Below are 19,404 nucleotides of genomic sequence, written 5' to 3' on the forward strand. Positions count from 1 at the left end.
AATTCTTTTACTATTTCATGATTATATCTTTAAAATTATATGCATCTATATTTCCAGGAGATGTAATCTACAAAGCTCCTCCTAGACCAATTCCTGGCACAAACATCTCTTTTTGTAGGTATGGACCACCTCCTGTTATCTGCTTATAATTTAAAATTTATTGAGGGCTAACAATGTGCCATAGATTCAAATATGACAATGCACCATCGCTGTCTGTGATTGGTCCAAGATCCGAGACAGAGACATGCAAGCCAGAGATTATGCACACTGAGGAACTGTCCCTTAAACTCCCGACCCCTTTCTCTCTCCAGTTCACTTCGTGTTCTTACAGCTGTACTTTCCACATGATCTGCATTTTCATCCTGTTCACATTCCAAACTCTCAGTTAACTGCAGTGGGCTTGTCCTCAGATGTGTGTTCCTTACAAGTCTCTCAGGGAGTGGCTGCCGCTGCTTCCACGATGCTGGACATCTGGAGCGGTCAGCTCACTTGTCCTCCCTACCGCAGCACCAGGGCCCGAGTTTGGCCGTTCACTGTCCCATTGTTAAGTTGGTGACATTGGATTTTTGGCAGTCTCTCCCTCTTCTCAGCATAGTACGTGCTCCATTTTCCTCAAATTCAATGACTTGTCACCTAAATAGGCACACGGAACATATCAGTTATGTGGATAAATGAAGGGTTTGTCACAGGCTCACAATTTTCTCTTTCTCTCCCTTTCCCATCACCATTAGGTGTTTTCAACATTCATGTTCACGCCACTTCCAGTATCATGACCTCCCCAATTACAATAGTTACAATAATGCCTCTGGCGTTTACTTGCAGGAATACAATTTAGATCTTTTCATTGAGATGAATTTTTTTACTTACAGGATCTAAGATTTTTCCTTTCCTCTTCTCAATGCAGACAATCATCTTTGCTTCTACCAGTCCCTTCTCCTCATATCACTTCTAGGAATATGGCTCCTAAGACCGTATCTCTAACTTCACCCCTCCTCCAGTTCCAGAGTGCACTTCTGACTTCCCACGACTCACCTAAGGTTTCTACTCAGCTGACCCCATGATAGGCAGGTTATTCTGGAAAGCCTAATTGAATCAAATAAGCAGAGTTTTCTCAAGCTGTTAGCGGAAGCCCAAGCCAAAGTGGGAGAGAGGTCAGAGAAGGAGGCTGCTTCATGCTGCAGAAAACAGGGACCTCAGTCCCACAACCGCAAGAAACTGACCTGAGAGCTCTGGCAGTGCAGGAAGTCTAAGAAAATGGTTTAAACAGTTTCTTAAAATTTCCCATCATTTCATTTCCACAGCAGTTGATATTTGGCTGTCCTTTTTATAACAAGAGTGAGAACTTTTCCCACCATTTTTGATAAAGGTTGTTCAGGTTCTGTTGTCCAAAATGCCTGTTTAATTTTGAAGGTGGAACCCCACCCTTTACTCTAAGTACGTATGGAGTGTTATGATAGGACCTAGCAGCAGTGGTGGTCAGACATGGAGATGGTGGGCAGACAAAAATATACATGTCAAATAAACTCAGTATTTTAATAAAGTTAAAGAAGAAATAAATAAAAATAAAAGCAGATTCTTCCCAGAGCCTCCAAATAACTCAGTCCAGCCAACATGTTCATTTTTACTTAGCGGTACAAGAGCAGAGAACACCGTCCAACATCCAGTCCACGTGGACTCCTGACCTACAAAAGTGTGAGCTGATAAATGAGTGTTTTAAGCCACTAAGTTTATGGTTGTTTATTACACAGCAATAGAAAACCAATACAATACATGAACACAACACATTTTATCTAAACTGGTTATCTTTCCTTCGGAATGTGTTTCCCATCACTTGCCTGTAGATACCAGTGATACCACAGTCCCCCAGCACGGTCACGGATGCCCATGTCTGCCTTTCCCTTAGATCTAACTAGCCATTGGATGCAGCCCACTTTCTGCTCTTTCCTCTTTACCACGATGCAGTTAGGATCTTGTGTATCTACTGCTTGGCATAATGAAGCAGTTTTCCAATCTGCATTACCACCTTCAATCCATACCACACTGCCAATGGAAATTTCCTAACATATTGCTTTAATCATGTCAATATCTCCTCTGGAAAATCAACAAAAAATAATCAATTGTCAAAAGTCGGCACTTTATTATGGCATTCACCACCACGCCAACATATTTCTGGATCCAACCAGTTTTTTAGTCTAATTGAACAGCTCATCTTTCCCTGAATATTTTCTGTACATTCTCATGTGCATATCTTTATTAAAAATGAAAGCCTTTCATTTCTGAATAAATCCTTCAGTGTCTGGAGAAATTTTAATCTTTCCACAAAACATATATAATTTAACTTTATATCTTCTTTCCCAATATGAACGGCCCTCAGCAAATGTTTGCTCAAATGAGCAAATAATGTCACCCTTTCCTTGTTCTATCCTAAGGAAGGGGTTTCCTTCTATGAATTATCAGGGCATTTTACTTATATTTCTCACACAGTACGTGTGATGTAATGTAATCTCTATTCTTTTTTTTTTTTTTTTTTTTTAAAGATGACCGGTAAGGGGATCTTAACCCTTGACTTGGTGTTGTGAGCACCACACTCAGCCAGTGAGCGAACCGGCCATCCGTATATGGGATCCGAACCCGGGGCCTTGGTGTTCTCAGCACCACACTCTCCCGAGTGAGCCACGGGCCGGCCCTGTAATCTCTATTCTTGACACCACCCTTATGTTGCTGTAAAATTCTGAGCAGGGTGTCTAATTTTTCTCTGTATCCCTCAAGTAAATCCTACATGATTTAATAAATTAATATAGGTAGGCAATTTAAATTCTATGTGGAAACTCTCCTTGAATTTTACAATGGATACTCACATATCAGGTACAAATCATCACTGTCAATTAAATAAGCCCCTAAGAGTTCTTATTGGGAGTGTTTGATGAGTCCCCTTCCAGTTAAAAACCTGTGCCTGAAGACATTGTCATGGCTAGGCAACAACTTTATATAACCTGCATATTTGGGGAATTTCATATTCAGCTTCCCTTGCAGCTAGAGTGGATGCATGTGACTTAAATTCTGCCTAACAGAAGGATGAACACAAGACTTTGGTTCTAAAGAGAAGGCTGAGAGGAGGTAGTTGCTGTGCAGAACTGATTGCTGAGACGGTGATGGCAGTGGTAGCTAGCCTTCCCAGGCTGCCTGAGGGTCCTGGTGTCAGTGCCAGGGGGAGTGGTGTCTGTGGCAGGAGCACAACTGTGCGGGCTTCACTGTGGAGTCCTGTGGAGGTGTGAGTGTTATTCTTGCTGTTAGTATTTCATATCTGATTCCAGCTCTCCAGAAGTTTCTGCAACTGTCTAATATCCTTGAACAAATCCCTTTCTGTTTGAATCGCCGGTGTGGCTGCTATTGTTTACAACTAGAACCCTGAAAAAAAGAGAGATGCTTAAGATATAGCAATTATCATATGGTTTTGCACCTGTGTGACTTCTCTGATGAATGCTGAGGACTGACTTTTGGTTAATGTTTTTCCACATTCTTTACATTCATATGGTTTCTCACCTGTGTGAGCTCTCTGACATACAGTGAGAGCAGACTCATGGTAGAAAAATTTTGTACATTCATTACATGCATATATTTCACCAGTGTGAATCCTCTCAGGATGGCTGAGACAGAGAGGGGAAATAGGCTGCTTGAGAAATTGTGCTAAAGCTATTGTGGTGCCTCTGGAGGGACACAGGTTCCCACCTGCAAGCACTTTGCAGTGACAGCAGGAACAGAGCTTGGAGACGGAGGGGCAAGGAGAGGGCAGTGGGGGCCTTGCCTGGTGTCTCTCCCGGAAAGCAGCTTGCATGGAATTTCTCTGTGCAATGAACCCACTGACCCAGCTTGGCAAGCGGATCTCAGGGCTGCGGGCATTTGTGGACAGCTGTGACCCGGCAGCTTTTGTGACTCTCTTTAGTAATTATCTGCTCAGACTTTGGAAAACAGCAGCCTGTTTAGTCATCCTTGGACAATTAAACCATGACTTCTATTGTCTTATCCACTCGCTGTTAACCTCCTAGGAGGCTTTTCTAGCCCAGAATTAGGGTTTTCATTAGATGAACTCTGAGGACAACATTCAGGTCAGGGGCCCTGGGGGTGGCAGGGCAGCTCCGGAGCTGAATCTCGTTGATGGTGGCCTCCATCAGTAACTCTGTGCCAGGCGTCCCTGGCAGTGGCTTTTCAGGAAAGTAGAAGCTTCTCATAGGGAGCGGATCTTTTTGTTAATTTTTATTGAATTGAAATTGATCATACATATTATGGGGCTTCAACGTTGACATGTTGATCAAATCCATATTACTACCATATATATTGTTACAAATCATACCTATTCTTTATGCCCCTTGTCCAACCTCCCCCATCTCCCTCTCCCTCCCCTCTCCCCCCTCTAGTTTCCCTAGATTTCTTCTGTTTGTCTGAAAGGGTAATGGTTACTCTGTTGATTTGTTGCCTAGATGATCTGTCCAATGCTGAGAGGTGTGATCAGGTCCCCCAATATTATCATAAAGCAGATGCTTCTCCTGTCACTCTGGAATGGGCTTTGTGGAGAGAGACATCCTTTTCTTTATCTCTACTGGTGACTCTCCTTGTGTCAATGCACTCCAGTGGCTGGTGGACCATCTGCGTGGTGGTTGTGGCATCTAGCCACTTTCACAGCAGCCGTGGTTATTGTGGTGGTTGTTGTGGGCCACCCACATGGAGGTGGGCATGCCCCTTGGTGCTGGCAGTGTGCCTGGTTGTAGGGAGTGTCTGGTCCCCAGGTAGGCCCCAATGTGCTGGCATTGACTGCCAGGTTGTGGGAGGGGGATCCAGTCCACAGCTCCATTCCCTGGGCTCCTGGGTGGGGCTCTGAGGCACTGGAGGTATGCTGGGATGTGGATGGGGGTCTGGTCCCAGGCTCCATGCCTCGTGCCCTCTGGCAGTCCCCAAGGCACTGGTGGTGTGCATGGGCCAGAACTAATTTTTTGTCCTTTGCTTAATTCTAAAATGGGGGAACTTCCTGTGGGAACCAGTACTTGAGCTGCATTGTTGAGCTAAATTGCTGCTTTGCTGCTGCTTCCCTAGGGAAGGCTTTTTATTCAGCTCAGGGTTTAATGGTTGACCTTATAGGTACTTCCAGCTCTCCAGAGACCAAGTGGATCTGGGTTGTGTAGAAAGTCTCATCTGGACCTGAGTCTTTTCATCAAACTGCACCCCATGCAATACTGTATTCCTGACCAGTCTCCTCTGAGTGGTCCTGTAGTGATTGGGGGGTGGATTGTCCGTCCTTGCTGTGCCCCAGTGTTCTCCCAGTGAGCCTGTCTCCCCACCACCCATGCTCCAAACACTTCCCATGGGATGGGCCCTGTGCCAGTCCCTTGCGATGACTCACCGGCCTCTGAATGGCTCCCCTTTTTCAGCTGTTCTGGCTCCTCGCTCCTGCGTGGGTCCACAGGAACCCTATTAGTGGTCTTGCTGTCCTGGGGGGCCACCAAGGCCCTCTTCTCCCCTGCCACCTCCAAGTAACACCATCTGAAGGGCACAGCTGCAGCTTCTGCTGGCTCCTGCTCCATGTGCTCAGCAGCTCCAGCCATAAAGCGGCCACGGCCTGAAACACTCAGAGCAGTTTTTTCTTTCTCTCACTGTGAATTCTCCCGCCTTCATGACCTCTGTAGGTCTCTCCTCCTTTCCCCTGAGCTCCAGCAGCCCCAGCTTGGCTGATGTTACATTTTTATAGTTGTAAATTGGTTGATTTGTGGGAGAGAGTGACACTGGGGATCGTCTATTCTGCCTTCTTGATTGGCACTTTGGGAGTGGATCTTAAGAAGCAAAAAGCCCAGCTTGGAAGTGCCTGGAGAGCTCTGGAGAGGGACAGAGAAATCCAGGCCTTTTCTGGGATGGGGCTGGGGGCTGGGGCTGGAATAGTCTGGGACACTGGGCTTTAGGGCCAGGAGAGATGATCAAGGTCCAGTATCTCTTGGAGGGTGCAGTGAGCTGAGCTCTTGGACGAGGGCCAGATGAAGATCAAGGACACGGATCCAGGTGGCATCTGCCCTGCCTTTCTCTGTGGGCTACTGTTGCTCTTTCAGTTCCAGACATTTCAGGGACAGCCCCAAGCCATGACTGATGATAGGAGCCTGCAGAATCTGATGGCCCCTGTGGGACAGGCAGGTGAGGCCTCCGATCCTGACACTGTTAGCAGGATGGGTAGCTCCTCGCAGGGGCAAGCTTGAGAAACCAGAGCTGGTCAAGACATCTTTGTCTACCTGATGTTTGCTGGCCATTGTCCTGCTGGTGTCTTCTGCCAGCTGAGGGGATTTGGAGGTGATGATGGTCTATTTGTCTCTGTGCTCTGAGATGCCATAAGGGGCAAGGTAGCATTGTGTTCTTGGGGGCTGGCACAGGCCAGCTCCCAGGGGCTCCCAGGGGCTCCTGAGGACTCTTCTCTCTGAGGGCCTCCTGCGTTGGCAGCAGCAAGGCAGGTGGGCAGTGGGCATCCAGGAAGTCCTGGGCAGGGGTCACAGGGGCCTTTGCTCTGAGTGCCTGCTGTGTGCCTCAGGCACTGTGCTAAGCAGGGATGCATGACTGTGAGGAAACCCAGACTCGGCCCTTGCTCTTGTGCCAAAGTTGGCCTCATCATAAGTCTCAAAATGTGATCAGGACTAGCAAGGATGCTAGATGAGGTCAGGCCACAGGGTCTAACAGGAGATCAGATATTCAGGCCTGATTCTCCAGCTTGTTGCTTGGACTCTGAAGCCTTTACACATGAAGTGGAGTTAGTGGTAATGACTGAACAGGATCAATGCAAAGAGGCCATTATAATGGTTCATTTTGGAGATCCTTCTTTTTCCCCCACCAAACAACTCTTTATTTTAAAAATTCAAAAAGTGTGAACAGCTGGTGCAAACATACAGTACAAGAACCAGAAAGTTCTGTATCCAGGTGCTGGGTCTGTCACTCAGTTCCCCTCTGTGCTATAGTCACAGTGATTGTCTCTTACTAGTGTTTGAAAGTCACACTCAGGATAACCATGGCCCTAGTGAGCAATTGCTAAGATTTACCCTCCCCAGATTCAGCTTGATTCTCAGTAGCAGTGGCAAAGGCCAACCTTGCCCCTAGGGGGCCGGGTGGCTTTAGCAGGACACGTGCTTGGCTTTAAAGATGCGGGTTGTGATTGGCTGTCATCCAATAACATGTCAGTGAAGTGTGGCTGTTTAAAATGGTTTTTAAAAATTACATGTTACTTAAAATGTTAAAACGTGTTGTGAAATGATAGAATTTGAAAAGATTGTATTGCAGAGCCTATTTTCCTATTTATTTTCCAGTGGAACCAGACATGGGGACAGTAGCTAGCATTTTAAGGTGCATGGCCCCTGTAGACCCAGCAGCCGCTGCAGCTCCAAGCTCAGGACTGTACTTTCAGGGATCATTTCTATAGATTGGTACTAGAGAAGTTCCTCTGAACGTGTAGAGCACCGAAAACCACGAGGAACAGGTGTGGTGTCCTCTCCTGAGCCTGAGGCTGGTTCTTGGTGTTGTTTTATTGCAACTGCCAATTATCACTGATGATCGTCCTTGCTTTTCACTTAGAAGAGCAAGACGAGAGAACACAGGCTTTTGCTGCTTGTTTAACAATGAGGTTTGCATTTTAGCTAATGGGGTTTTTCTTTTTATGTTTTGTTATGAAGTTTCATAAGTACAGTGTTCTGTTTTGTCATGCTGGGCTGTTAGGTAGGATCTTAACTTTTTTATTTATTAAAAATATTCATGTGATACAAAGCTAATTGTCGCCTCCCCCCCCCCCCCCCCCCGTGCCCATGATGTGGGGCCAGATTTATACTGGGGGCAAACCCATTACCAGAAATTACTTTTGTACCCCGTGTCCCCACCCAATTATCCCCCAACCTCCCTCCTCCTCTCCTCTCCCCTGCTCCCCTCCACTCCACTTTATAGCCCTAGGAATGTTGGTCTTTCTTTCCTTCCTTCCTTTCTCTCTTAGCTCCCACATATGAGTGAGCACATGTGGTATTTATCCCTCTGTGCTTTGCTTGTTTCACTTAACATAAGTTTCTCCAGGTTCCTCCATGTTGTTGCAAATCATCAATGTAATGAAACATTGTAACCATGCTGGGCTTTGTCCACTTGGCTAGGTTCCCAGCCACTAAACCATGACAGATGGTTGGGCTATGCAGATAACCTTTGGGCAGTACTTGAAAGGTCCATTGCCTCCCTTCCCAGGTGAAGGCAAACTGATCTTGGCTATTGGCCGAGATTGGAATAGAGAAGAAAGCATTTGCAAGGTCCAATACATAATGATAAGTTCCCAGCTGAGTCATCAGCTGATCCATTAAGTTGTGAACCAAAAGCATGGCTGCATGCAAAGGAGGCACTACTTTGTTTAGTTCTCGATACTCTACAGTCATTCTCCAGGTACCATCAGGGTTTTTCACTGGCCATACCAGAGCATTAAATGGGCTATGAACTGGATGAATAATGCCAACTGTCTCTAATTCCAATACACTGGCACCTATCTCTGCATGTCCTCCTGGTAGGTGATACTGCTTTACATTAACCACACATCTTGGCTGGGGTAACACCTGTGGGTCATGTTTAGCATATCCCTATAACACAGGCTTTATTGTCCATATTCGTACCTGAAACTCTCCAACTATTCTTTGCAGGTGCAAGCCATAAAGTACATCCATACCCAAGATGTACTCTGCTACTAGGAATAAATAGAGAGTATACACACGAGGGGGCAATTGTCCAATGCTTAATGGCAGTGACACAGCTTTGACTTCAATAGTATGTCCTCCATAGCCATCTTTATGAACTGTGGCCCCTGGAAACTCATCTGGATTGCCATATATCAGGCTACATTCTGCGCCTGTATCTACCAATGCCAAAACACACTGCATGTTAGTCCTTGACCAGTGTATTGCCCATTCAACATGAGGCCTTCAGTCCTCGCCTGCCCCCAAAAGATGAGTACCTTGGCCTGCTCCCTAATCAAACTGGAACAGTTCATCCGCCTCCTCAGAAGCAATCAAAAAATCCTTTAAGTCCACCAAGCGCACTTTGCTACCTGTTTCTGGATGTTTAGTGAAATGCTGTTCAGGGTGTAATTGCTGCCACAAGGCAAACAGGACCACATTTGGCTGCCAGTCAATTTTCTTTTTACCAACTCCTGCTGCAAGCAAGTCGAGCCACATCTGCTTACAGCTAGTCTTGCTTGGTCCCCTCAGGATAAGATCCTGATCATTTCTTAGGGGTTGGGTCTTAGCCACCTTCAAGACCTCTTTTGCTTGTCTCTTTTCCCCTACTTCACCCAGGCTGGCTGTCATGGTTGTTACCTCATGTATAGGATGACCAATGTATGGGACCAGTATGGCCATCAGTGACCCAAAGGATGTTGATGGGGCATTTTGCAGCACTATGTCTCTCATGCCGCCTGTAAAATTTTTATTGTCTGGGCCACGAGTGTTCACATTAAACATGGACGGCCTCATCCCCAGCTCCCGAATTATTTGAACCAACTCAGCATACATTTGCCATTTACTCACAGTCTTGGGCAGTTCTCCAGCATTTGCCCACATGGTTCGGGCAGCTGCATTCACCCAGTCCATTAAGGAGTGATTATCTGGCCCTTGTGTATATCTACAGCTTTTCTGCAGCAGCTGCTTCGGGGATGGGTACATGGTAATGGAGGCCAATTTCTCCATCTCTTCACCAGAGCACATCACACTATCCACCCCTAGGTCCCATAACCACAGCAGCCAAGCAGCTAGGGGCTCCCTCTGTTTCTGCCAGAACTGTCTCCCTAAATCAACTAATTCAACCTGGGTATGTGGGACATAGGTAGTGAATTCAGTCACCTGTGGATCACCCTCTGGTTGTTCACCTGGTCCTATAGGCTGCTCGTGTTTCAGTTTCTGGTGCACAACAGGTCATGCCTGGAGATGCAAAGTCTCCCCCAACTCACCACTGGGTTTGTCGTTCTTCCAGCTGTGAGAGGCCGGGGTGCCCAGTCGCAGCACGTCATCCTCTAGACAGATTATCCGTGCTTCCAACAGCTCTGCTTTCTTCTTTAAATCTTGATCCATTTGTATCATAGTGAGCAGTAGCCAGGCTCCGGTCAGCAGAAAAGTGGCCACCAGGCACCATATGCTCTAGGACAGTCACAGTTCCTCACCCTGCCAAGGGGCTCTCCGAGGCCACACTGCTTCATGGAGTGCCTGGTCTATGCTGACTTGTAGTACAGCAAGCAGCAACCAGATCCCAGTCAACAGGAAAGTGGCCAGAGGGCACAGCATATTCAGGAGTAGCCACATTTCCTCCCTCTCCAAGGGGCTTTTGGCTCCTGTACCTGCTCAAATATCCTGCTGACTATGCCAATTGTAAAGCTAGGGCTTACAGACCCCTCGAGTCTGTTGCACAGACTGGGTCACAAACCTCCCACACGCAGGTCTGTGAACTAGGTAACAGAAAAAAAAAGATTCTAGGAGCCGTAGGTATAGAAAAATGAATGGGTTTTATTCAGATCTAGGAGCAACTGTCCTAGTGGCTTCTCTGAGAGTTCTGAGAAGCACTGTGGATCAGAGCTGTTAGTGTTTCATACTTAAGTCCACAACCCTTGGTGCCCATATGCAATGACATTAAGTAGTAACAAGGGACACCTGAGGAGATTTACAGCAAATGCTCGGCAAGATTCTGAACATCTGAGGGGCCTGACATTTTACTATTTTTCTCAACAGTAACACCGGGTTATACTCACATTTCAACGTTTGTGAATAATGTTTCAGGGCAGCAGAGTTGAGCTTATCCATTTAGTATCTTCTGGCTGCTCCAGTGGCTCAGGGACAGAACTGTCTGAGAGCCAAGTATCTGAGTCCCTGCCACTGGCACACTGCCAACTGCAGCAAGGTGGCTGCAGCACCACAGTGACTCACGTGCCACCCTTTCTTCCACACTGTGGCATTTTACTTATTTTTTCACATGGTAGCTCTGCTAAAAAATACAATACGCGTGTGTGTTCCCAGAGTTTGCAGTCATCTCAACATCCTTGGCCCGCAGGAAAGCAACGGTCAGGAAAAGGGGAAAAGGTAAGCAAGACTATCTCAACACAGCTGAATTTCTTCATAAAAATGAAAATTGGAAGCAAGGTTACCAGGTTTCTAAGTGGCTCATTTGCTCACGAAGCGAGGAAAGCCATTTACCGATGGCTAATTAATAAATTATGTTTGATCGCAGCAGCCAAAGAAAGGTGTTCAGAGAAAATGAGTTTTTTGAAGAATGTTAGCCTTTTTGCTTGATGAAATGGGACACTGGGAGCAACCTCATGGTCAAGGGGAAAAGAGCAGTAGCAGAGGTGGTGAATGTCCCAGCAGAGGACAGCATTGCCGAGACTTTGCCCACAGGACCAGGATCCAGTAGCCAACACTGGTGCTGCCAGGCTGTTGTGGAGCTTTTTCTGTGTTAGCCAATTTAAGCTCCTCAAAACCCCTTCAGGAGAGCTGCTATTCTGATCCTCATCTTACAAACAAGACGGCTGAGGCTTAGAATGATGAGTGACCTTTCCAGGGTCTGCATGACAAGGAGTCCAAGCAGTTTCACTCCAGGACCTGAGTTTTCGTTGACACGGGTGATCATTAGTGCTCGCTGTGTGGCAGGCACGGTCTAAGCACCTGCATGTTTTAACTGCTCTACTCCTTACAACATCCTCAGGATTCAGGTGCTAGAGTCACCATTCCCATCTTACAGATGGGGACACTAGGGTACGGCAAGGCTAAGGTGATTGCAGCAGGAAGTGGCAGAACTGGGCTGGAACTCCCACCGTGGGGCTGGAGCCCACCCACCTGACACAGCCTGGGCCCTGCCCTCTGCTGAGGGGTTCAGCACTGGGGTAGATCAGGAGTCCTCAAAGTGAAGCTCAGCATCCCTGGGAAATTCCCAGGAGTGCATGCTTGGGGCCCTAGCCTAGGCCTCTTGAATCTGAAACGGGCAGAGCTCAGCCCCATGAGTCTGCAAAGCCCTTCAGGTGATTCTGAGGTGTGCTGAGGTTGGAGAACTGGAGTTACACTTTCCTGTAGCAGCCTCCTCCCCTGCAAGACCCCAACACACACAAGCAAAGACAACACCTGTCTGAATCCTCCTGCCGTGTGAAGACTGCTCGGCACACACGTGCTCCACAGGCTCCTGAGGACAGGTGTCCATGCTGCAGTGGCTCTACACTTGCCTTCACCTGGCCAGAAGCAAGCACCCTGGAATGGGGTCCTTGGCCCCTCTGAGAAAACCACTACAGCAATGATGACCTCCCTGGCTCCTGCCTCATGCCTGTGCGGTGTTCCACGTGTACAGAGAGCTTTTCTTTCATTGTGTTGCTTTTCACTGTTCACAGAAATCATTTCCAAAGTGGTGCTAGAGCTTGTGCTCCTGTGTGCGGAGCCTGTGATGTGCTGTGAGCCAGCACTTGCAGACAAGGAGATGCCACCAGCTCCACAGGTGCAGGTGACGCCCTCACTCTTCCCATGACCAGGACCAGGGCAGGCCAGAGAGGCTGTCCTTCCGGACATCCCCAGCCCGGGCAGGCGGACACAAAATTCACCGCACAGCAGCCCTGCTCACCCTCTGCTTCCTGCCTTCACTTTCCTCTTGCTGCTTCATCGTCTCATTTGCTTTTCTGCTTTCTTTCCTTTTTCTCTCTCTCCCGCATCCTTTTCCTCTCCCTTCACCTCTTTATTCTTCTGCACAGAACATGGAGCCGACTTGGACTGCATCAGTGCAATCCAGTCAGGAGCAAGGAACCGCCCAGTGATGTGAGCCAGGAAGGTTGAGGATAAAGGAGCATTAACTAGAACAAGGGACTGGCCAGTGAGAAGCCGACTCCAGAGAACAGAGAAACAGCAGAGGCAGGGGCAGCCACTCCCCCAGGGCTGAGCTGGAGGTTCCTGGAAGAGCCGCCCATGCAGACCTTGCTGGGGGACACCACTGGGGCTCACTGGCTGTGGTGCCAGGCTGCAGGGACTTGTTGGAAATCCATCCTCTGCTACTTTCCCCGAATCTGCCCTCCACGGTGCCCAGAAGCTGTTCAGGGGAGGCGGTGGGTGCTCTGGGAGCTGGTGCTGGGGAAGCTGCTCAGAGCAGGTGCACAAAGGCCCAGACACGCAGCCCTGCGCTCCTGGCCCACCCCGCGGGCCTGGCAGTGTCCCGCCAGCTGGCACAGGAGGACTGGTCACAGGCCTCCCATCTGTCTTCACAGAGCAGGCAGGAGGGCAGGTCTGGAGCTGACGGCAACACACTGATGAAGACACATGCACACAAGTGCCATTTATTTGAATTTGGCAGAGAACAAGGTGTGTCCATCAAGTAAATTTTCCACATAACTAAGTATTTCCTCTCTGTTCACTGAAGTATTTTCATATTATCTATTTCCAATGATGGTTTTTCCAAAGCATATTATACACGCCATTTCATCTTAGAATCCCTAAGTACAACTTATTCTCTTCTTGCAGATGCAAAATCCTTTTTGTATATACTCAGAATTGTGCATTTCCAAAATGCAGAGGTTGTCAGGGGCTGGAGGCGTGTGAGGTTCTCAGGTCTGTGCTGAGGCCCCAGAATGCTGTGGGATGTTTTGTTCCAGTCCTGCTTTTGCTCGGCTTCCTCTTCTGGCTTCGGTTACCTGCATGTCTCTTGGCTACCACTATTGTCACTCTGTCCTCCTTCTAACAGCAGCTTCTGCTTGGCTTTGGTCTGGCCACTCAGATGACCCATCCTTCAATAGTTTTGTCCAAACTATGGACAAATTGGCTCCAGGTGATATTCTAAGTGGATTTTTTCAATGAGTAAATATTTTAGTAAATTGAGGCATTATAGTGTATGTGTTTTGAAATGTAGATTTTATTATTATTCTGCTACAGTGAAGCCAACAGATCAGCAGATGACTATCATTGAAAATTAGTTTGTTACTCACAGTTCCCCAGTCGAGGGGACACTCCACACCATGGGGGGGCCACACACCAGGGTCAGCCAGTCAGAAGGCAGAGGGGAAATGTGGGCAGAGCCTTTACTGTGGTTTCCCTGGGAAGAAATGGGCCAGGCAGGGTCAGTGGGGTTGTTTAGTTTGAATAAGCTCAGGGATGTGAGTTCTGGGGGATGTCCCTAGTTGTCCGTGCCTGGCCTGGGCTGTCTAGGGCAGAGGACAGTGGACCAGAGTGTGAGAACCTAATAAGGGAGGTGGCTGGGGTTTGGGCCCTGGATTGGTTGGTTTTGATATCAACTAGAGAAAAAATGCTCGGAACATGTCAGCTAAATGTCATACCTTGGTAGATCTGGGATAGGTCAGCAATCACATCCACCTGTCCTAGAAAACATTGTTGTTAGACTGTTTTTACTTACAAAAGACATGATGACACCAGAAAGCCATGAAATAACCTAGGATGCCTCTTGTAACCCTCATCCTAGACTCCTGCAGGTGGGATATAACCTAGTAACAATCCCAAATCTATGCATCATGTACACCCAACAGAAGACCTGATCAATGATTCAATGATCAGGCAGGGCTGGTTCTCTCTCTCTCTCTCAACCCTTCCCCCTTCTTGCGATTATAAAATGCTGAGCTCTGCTGGCCTCTTCTGAGTGCATTTTTCAGGGCAAATTGACCTATGTGTTTCCCCAGTTAAAATCATCACACTGTCTCAATAAATGCTCTGCTTTGTATGTCTGAGGTCTCTCCCTTAGGGTGGGTCCACTGTTAGGAAAAGAAATACCACCACCAACCCATGGGACCATAAGAACAGTCACTTCACATTCAGCTCGATGGGACCCTTCTCCTTCTGCATTCCCAGCATGGACGTTCTCTAGTCAGTTTCTTAAAAAGCAAAGCAGGTGGTACGTTTCATTATTTTCAAATGTGCAATACAACAACTGAGAGAGATGGACAGATGGAAATATTGTCAACTCTAACACAGTGCTTCCTACCATGCTAAAGATTCTTCTACAAAACAGTGAGAATTCTAGGGCCTGCATTTTGATATAATTATATTTTGATATCTTAAAAATAATTTGTATTCGCACAAGTTTAAACCTTTGGAATTTAAACGAAGGCTTTAGGTTGGGTCAGGTTGACTTCTCTAAGTCAAAAGCTACCGATAAAGATATGAGAGTGAGATGCTTTCCCTGGGGATGATGATGCTTTTACCCGAGGTCTGTCATGCCACAGTGGGAGGCAAGGACACTGACAGGAGCAACCTGGACACACTTTTCTCTTGAGTCATCTCTGCTGTCACCTCAGGATGTCTGCATCTTTACCCAGCGGTGTGACTCAAACTTGCATTCCCATAGTATCCAAGTGCTGTTTAGTGGTCTTGTCTTTACGGGGTACTACCAGTTTTAACTGAGCTTTCTGGGCCAGAGAGTCCTAAGGCACAGCTGGGGAGCTGCCAGGTTTTGGGCAGAGTGCCCCGACTGCCAGTGAGCAGGAAGCTGCAGCCTGGCCACCACCTGCTGCTCGGGATCAATGGCCACAGCAGGATGTCTGCCTTGTTCAGTGGCACAAAGAGTCCCACATGGCTAGGGCAGTCTCAGCTTCCAGTTTTATTTTTACCTGATTGGAAAACATCCCTATTGAGAGATGCATGCCCCAAATGCAAGCATTCTAGGTGCAGGGCATGACATATTGGCACAAGAACAGCACATACCACCCCCTGGACTGAGGACTAGAATGTTCTGAGCCCTCCCGAAGCCCGCTCCCAACCACTCTCCCTACTCATGCTCACAGAAAACCACTCTCCTCACTTGGTCACAGGGAATGCGTGTCCTGCTGTAGTAGACACTCCCACATAGCTGGGCCAGAGTGGTTGTACCAATTTACACCCCTACCAGTGCCTATGAGAGTTCTGATTTTCCCACAGTCTTGTAACACTGGCTTTTTCATTTTAGTTCCTCTGGTGGAAGCACAGAGGAAGTGTTATGGCTTTAACTGGCACGACTTTGACAGCAATTGAGATCGAGCACCTTTTCTGACAATTAGTCACTTGAATGTCCTCTTCTGTGAGCTGATGAGTTTCACCCATTTTCCTGTCGCTTGTTCTTTTCGTGTGGAGTCTCCCTCTGTCACATGTGTGTGGGGAGCCTGTCCTCCCTTCTCTTGCCTCGTAATGCTGCCTTTTGATGTGCAGACATTCTTAACTTTAGTCCAATTTATAGGTCCTCTCCTTAGTGTTTAGTGCCTTTTGTACCCTTGGGAAGTGAAAGTCATGAAAGATATTCCCCTATATTATAATTCTGAAGACGCTTATTGGTTCCCTTTTCATATTTGGGTCTGCAAGTCACAAGGAAGGAGGGGTTCGCAGATGATTTGAATGGGATCAGGCTTCATCTCTCCTCCTTGCTGATGTGAAACAGGATCAGCACTGCTGCCTGAGAAGATCAGTCTCTCCTCATGTTCTATGATGCCTCCAGTCACAGACCGGGGGCCCGTGTGACAGGGGTCTGTTTCTGGAGGCTTCTTTTCCTATCAGTTTGTTTGAGATCCTTGTATTGATACCGGATAAACTGTGATACTGGAGTGTTGGTCCTCCAGCTGTCTCCTCTTCTCCTTCTGCACTTTCTCAGCTATTTCTTGCTTCTTACATTTCCATAAGATCTAGTTTATACACACACACACATGCACACACACACGCATATATGCACGCGCGCGCGAGCACACACACACACACACACACACACACAAATTGGGATTTTGATTGGGATTGCATCGAACCTATTAATAAAGTTGGTCTTTAACATATCGGCTCTTTCAATCCTTGAGAATAGCACACTCCCCCCCCCCCATTTATTTAAGTTTTCTTTAATTCACCTCAGTAATGCGTTCCACTTTTCTTTTTTTTAAAAAAAAGAGAGAGATGACCGGTAAGGGGATCTTACATCTTGACTTGGTGTTGTCAGCAACACACTCTCCCAAGTGAGCCAAGACTGTCCCTGAGTTGCACTTTTCTGTATAAAGGTCTTGCACATTTTTATTAAGTTTATTCTCAAATATCTGAACTTTTTAAAAAAACTGTTACAACAGAGGTTTTTTTTGTAATTTAATCTGCTAAATTCCCATTGCTGCTATAAAGAAAATATAGATTAGATGTTAGTATAATTATTTTATATTTAATAACCTTGCAAAAGCTTATTTCTAGATTCTTTTGGACTCTCTCTGTCTCTATGCATGTACACATGTAATAATTAACTGTTAATAAATTTCTTGTCAATCAGTTCTCTTGACTTGTTGCACCAGCTGGGACCTCCAGTGCAATGTTCAATGGAGTGATGTTAATGGGCTTGCTTGAGGTTCCCAGTCACAGGGGGTCACATTCCACCTTTAAGTGTCATGATTCACTTACGGTTTTGTTTGTTTGCTTTTGTCAGAACAAGAAAGTTTCCTTCTATGGCTCATCTCCCAAAAGGTTTTTTTAAAACATTAATAGATGTTGGGGCCGGCCATGGCTCACTCGGGAGAGTGTGGTGCTGATAACACCAAGGCCATGGGTTCGGATCCCATATAGGAATGGCCGGTAAGCTCACTAGGTGAGCACGGTGCTGACAACGCCAAGTCAAGGGTTAAGATCCCCTTACTGGTTATCTTAAAAAAAAATAATAAATAAAAAAACTATTAATTGATGTTAAATTTTGTAAACTTTTTTGGGCTTGTGGCTGGTACAAGGATGTGAATCCTTGATCTTGGTGTTCCATTAATGAGTCTATTGAGATGACTCTGTGATTTTTCTCTTTTATTTTGTTAATGGTAGAAATTATATCAATTGATTTCAAATATTAAGCTATCCAAGAATTTCTGGACTAAACTCAATTTAGACCTGGTACATTATGCCTTTTCGTGTGTCACTAGATTTAGTTTCCTAATACTGTATTGAGGATATTTGCACATCTATGAGTGGAATTGGCCTCTGGTGGCCACACCACATGCTCTTGGCCCACCTCAGATTCCAGCTCCCTTGGGACACCTGTGGAGGCTCGCCGCTCAGGGCATGCAGAGTCTCTTTCCGAATTCTCCCCAACACCCCCTCTGACACCTCAAGAACTTCCTTGGCTGACACATGGCCCCAAAGTGTGAGAGAATCAAGGCTATGATGGAGGTGCTGGTCTGGGCTGGGTCTCATCTGAAGGCTTGCCTGGGAAGGAACCCACCCCAGCTCACTCAGGGGCTGCTGACTGAGGGCTTCCATGACTCACTGCAGTTGGCCTGAGACTATCCTCAGCTCCTTGTCATGTGGGCCTCTCCAGTGGTGACTTGCTTAATTAGCGCATGCAAGCAGAGAAGGCCATAGAATCTGGTTGTAGCACAAAGTCCCAAACTTTTGCAAACTAATCATGGAATTGATACCCCACTCCTATTGCCATATACCATTGTTCAGAGACAAGTCACTTGCTCCAGCTCACACTCAAGGGGAGAGGATTACACCAGGGCATTGTTGACCTGAATTGTGTCCCTCTAAAACTCACAGGTTGAAGTCCTAGCCCCAGTACCTCAGAAAGTGACCCTGTGTGGAGATGAGACCTTTAAAGAGTTGACTAAGTAAAATGAGGCTCTTAGTATGGCTGTAATCCAATTGGACACGTGTCTTATAAGAAGGGGATGTTTGGACACAGGCACACACCGAGGGATGACCATGTGAGAGGACACAGGGAGAAGACACCCTCTGCAAGCCAAGGGGAGAGACCTCAGGAGGAACCAGCCCTACCATGCCTTGATCTTGGGCTTCTAACTCGAGAGCTGTGGACAATAAATTTCTGTTGATTAAGTTCCCCAGTCTGTGCTATTTTGATATGGCAGCCCCAGCAGACACACAGGTGTAGTGCAGGGGGTGGGGACCACTGTGGCCTCATAGAAGGTGTCTTCCAGAGTATGACTGTTGCCTCCAGTCACTGGCTAAAATGAAATGGACAAAAGCTAAGAGTCTGACAGACGTGCACTGCTGAAGGCACTACCAACCTGCAATAAAGATATTTGAAACCAGCCCTCAGGCCTTCAGGCCTCTGTCTGAATAGGCAGTGGGCTGAGAAAGCCTGCCGTGTGTCTGAAGGTGGACACACGAATGACCGGCCTCAGGTCACTGTGCCCATTGGCCATTCTGCGTGGCACGGGGAAGCTCAGACCACCACCACCAAGACCAAGCCCTCACATCTTCCACAGAGAAAAGGTGTGATAACTACAAAGACCTAAGAAGGACATGGAAACACAACTTCTCACCAGCGACACTCAGTAGTGGGAAACAGAGGACCAAAGCTTTCAAAATCCCCACTGAAGAAATTTGGACTTAGAATTCTCTAATTTTTCAAAAATTTTAAGCTAAGTATCATTCAAGTGAGAGAATTTATTTCAAAAAAGACTTTTTC

General features: G+C 46.9%; 1 long non-coding RNA gene and 1 other non-coding gene across 2 annotated transcripts in view; one reads left to right on the top strand and one right to left on the bottom strand.

Moving 5' to 3' along the window:
• Positions 1–19,404, bottom strand: part of LOC134365222 (uncharacterized) — a 38,584-nt gene that overhangs the window by 11,462 nt on the left and 7,718 nt on the right. The window lies entirely within an intron of this gene.
• On the top strand, positions 7,411–7,625 carry LOC134365280 (small nucleolar RNA U3). Its single transcript, XR_010021988.1, has one exon. It is a non-coding gene; the product is annotated as a small nucleolar RNA U3 (small nucleolar RNA).

Source organism: Cynocephalus volans, chromosome 16, assembly GCF_027409185.1.
Source record: "Cynocephalus volans isolate mCynVol1 chromosome 16, mCynVol1.pri, whole genome shotgun sequence".
Taxonomy (NCBI): domain Eukaryota; kingdom Metazoa; phylum Chordata; class Mammalia; order Dermoptera; family Cynocephalidae; genus Cynocephalus; species Cynocephalus volans.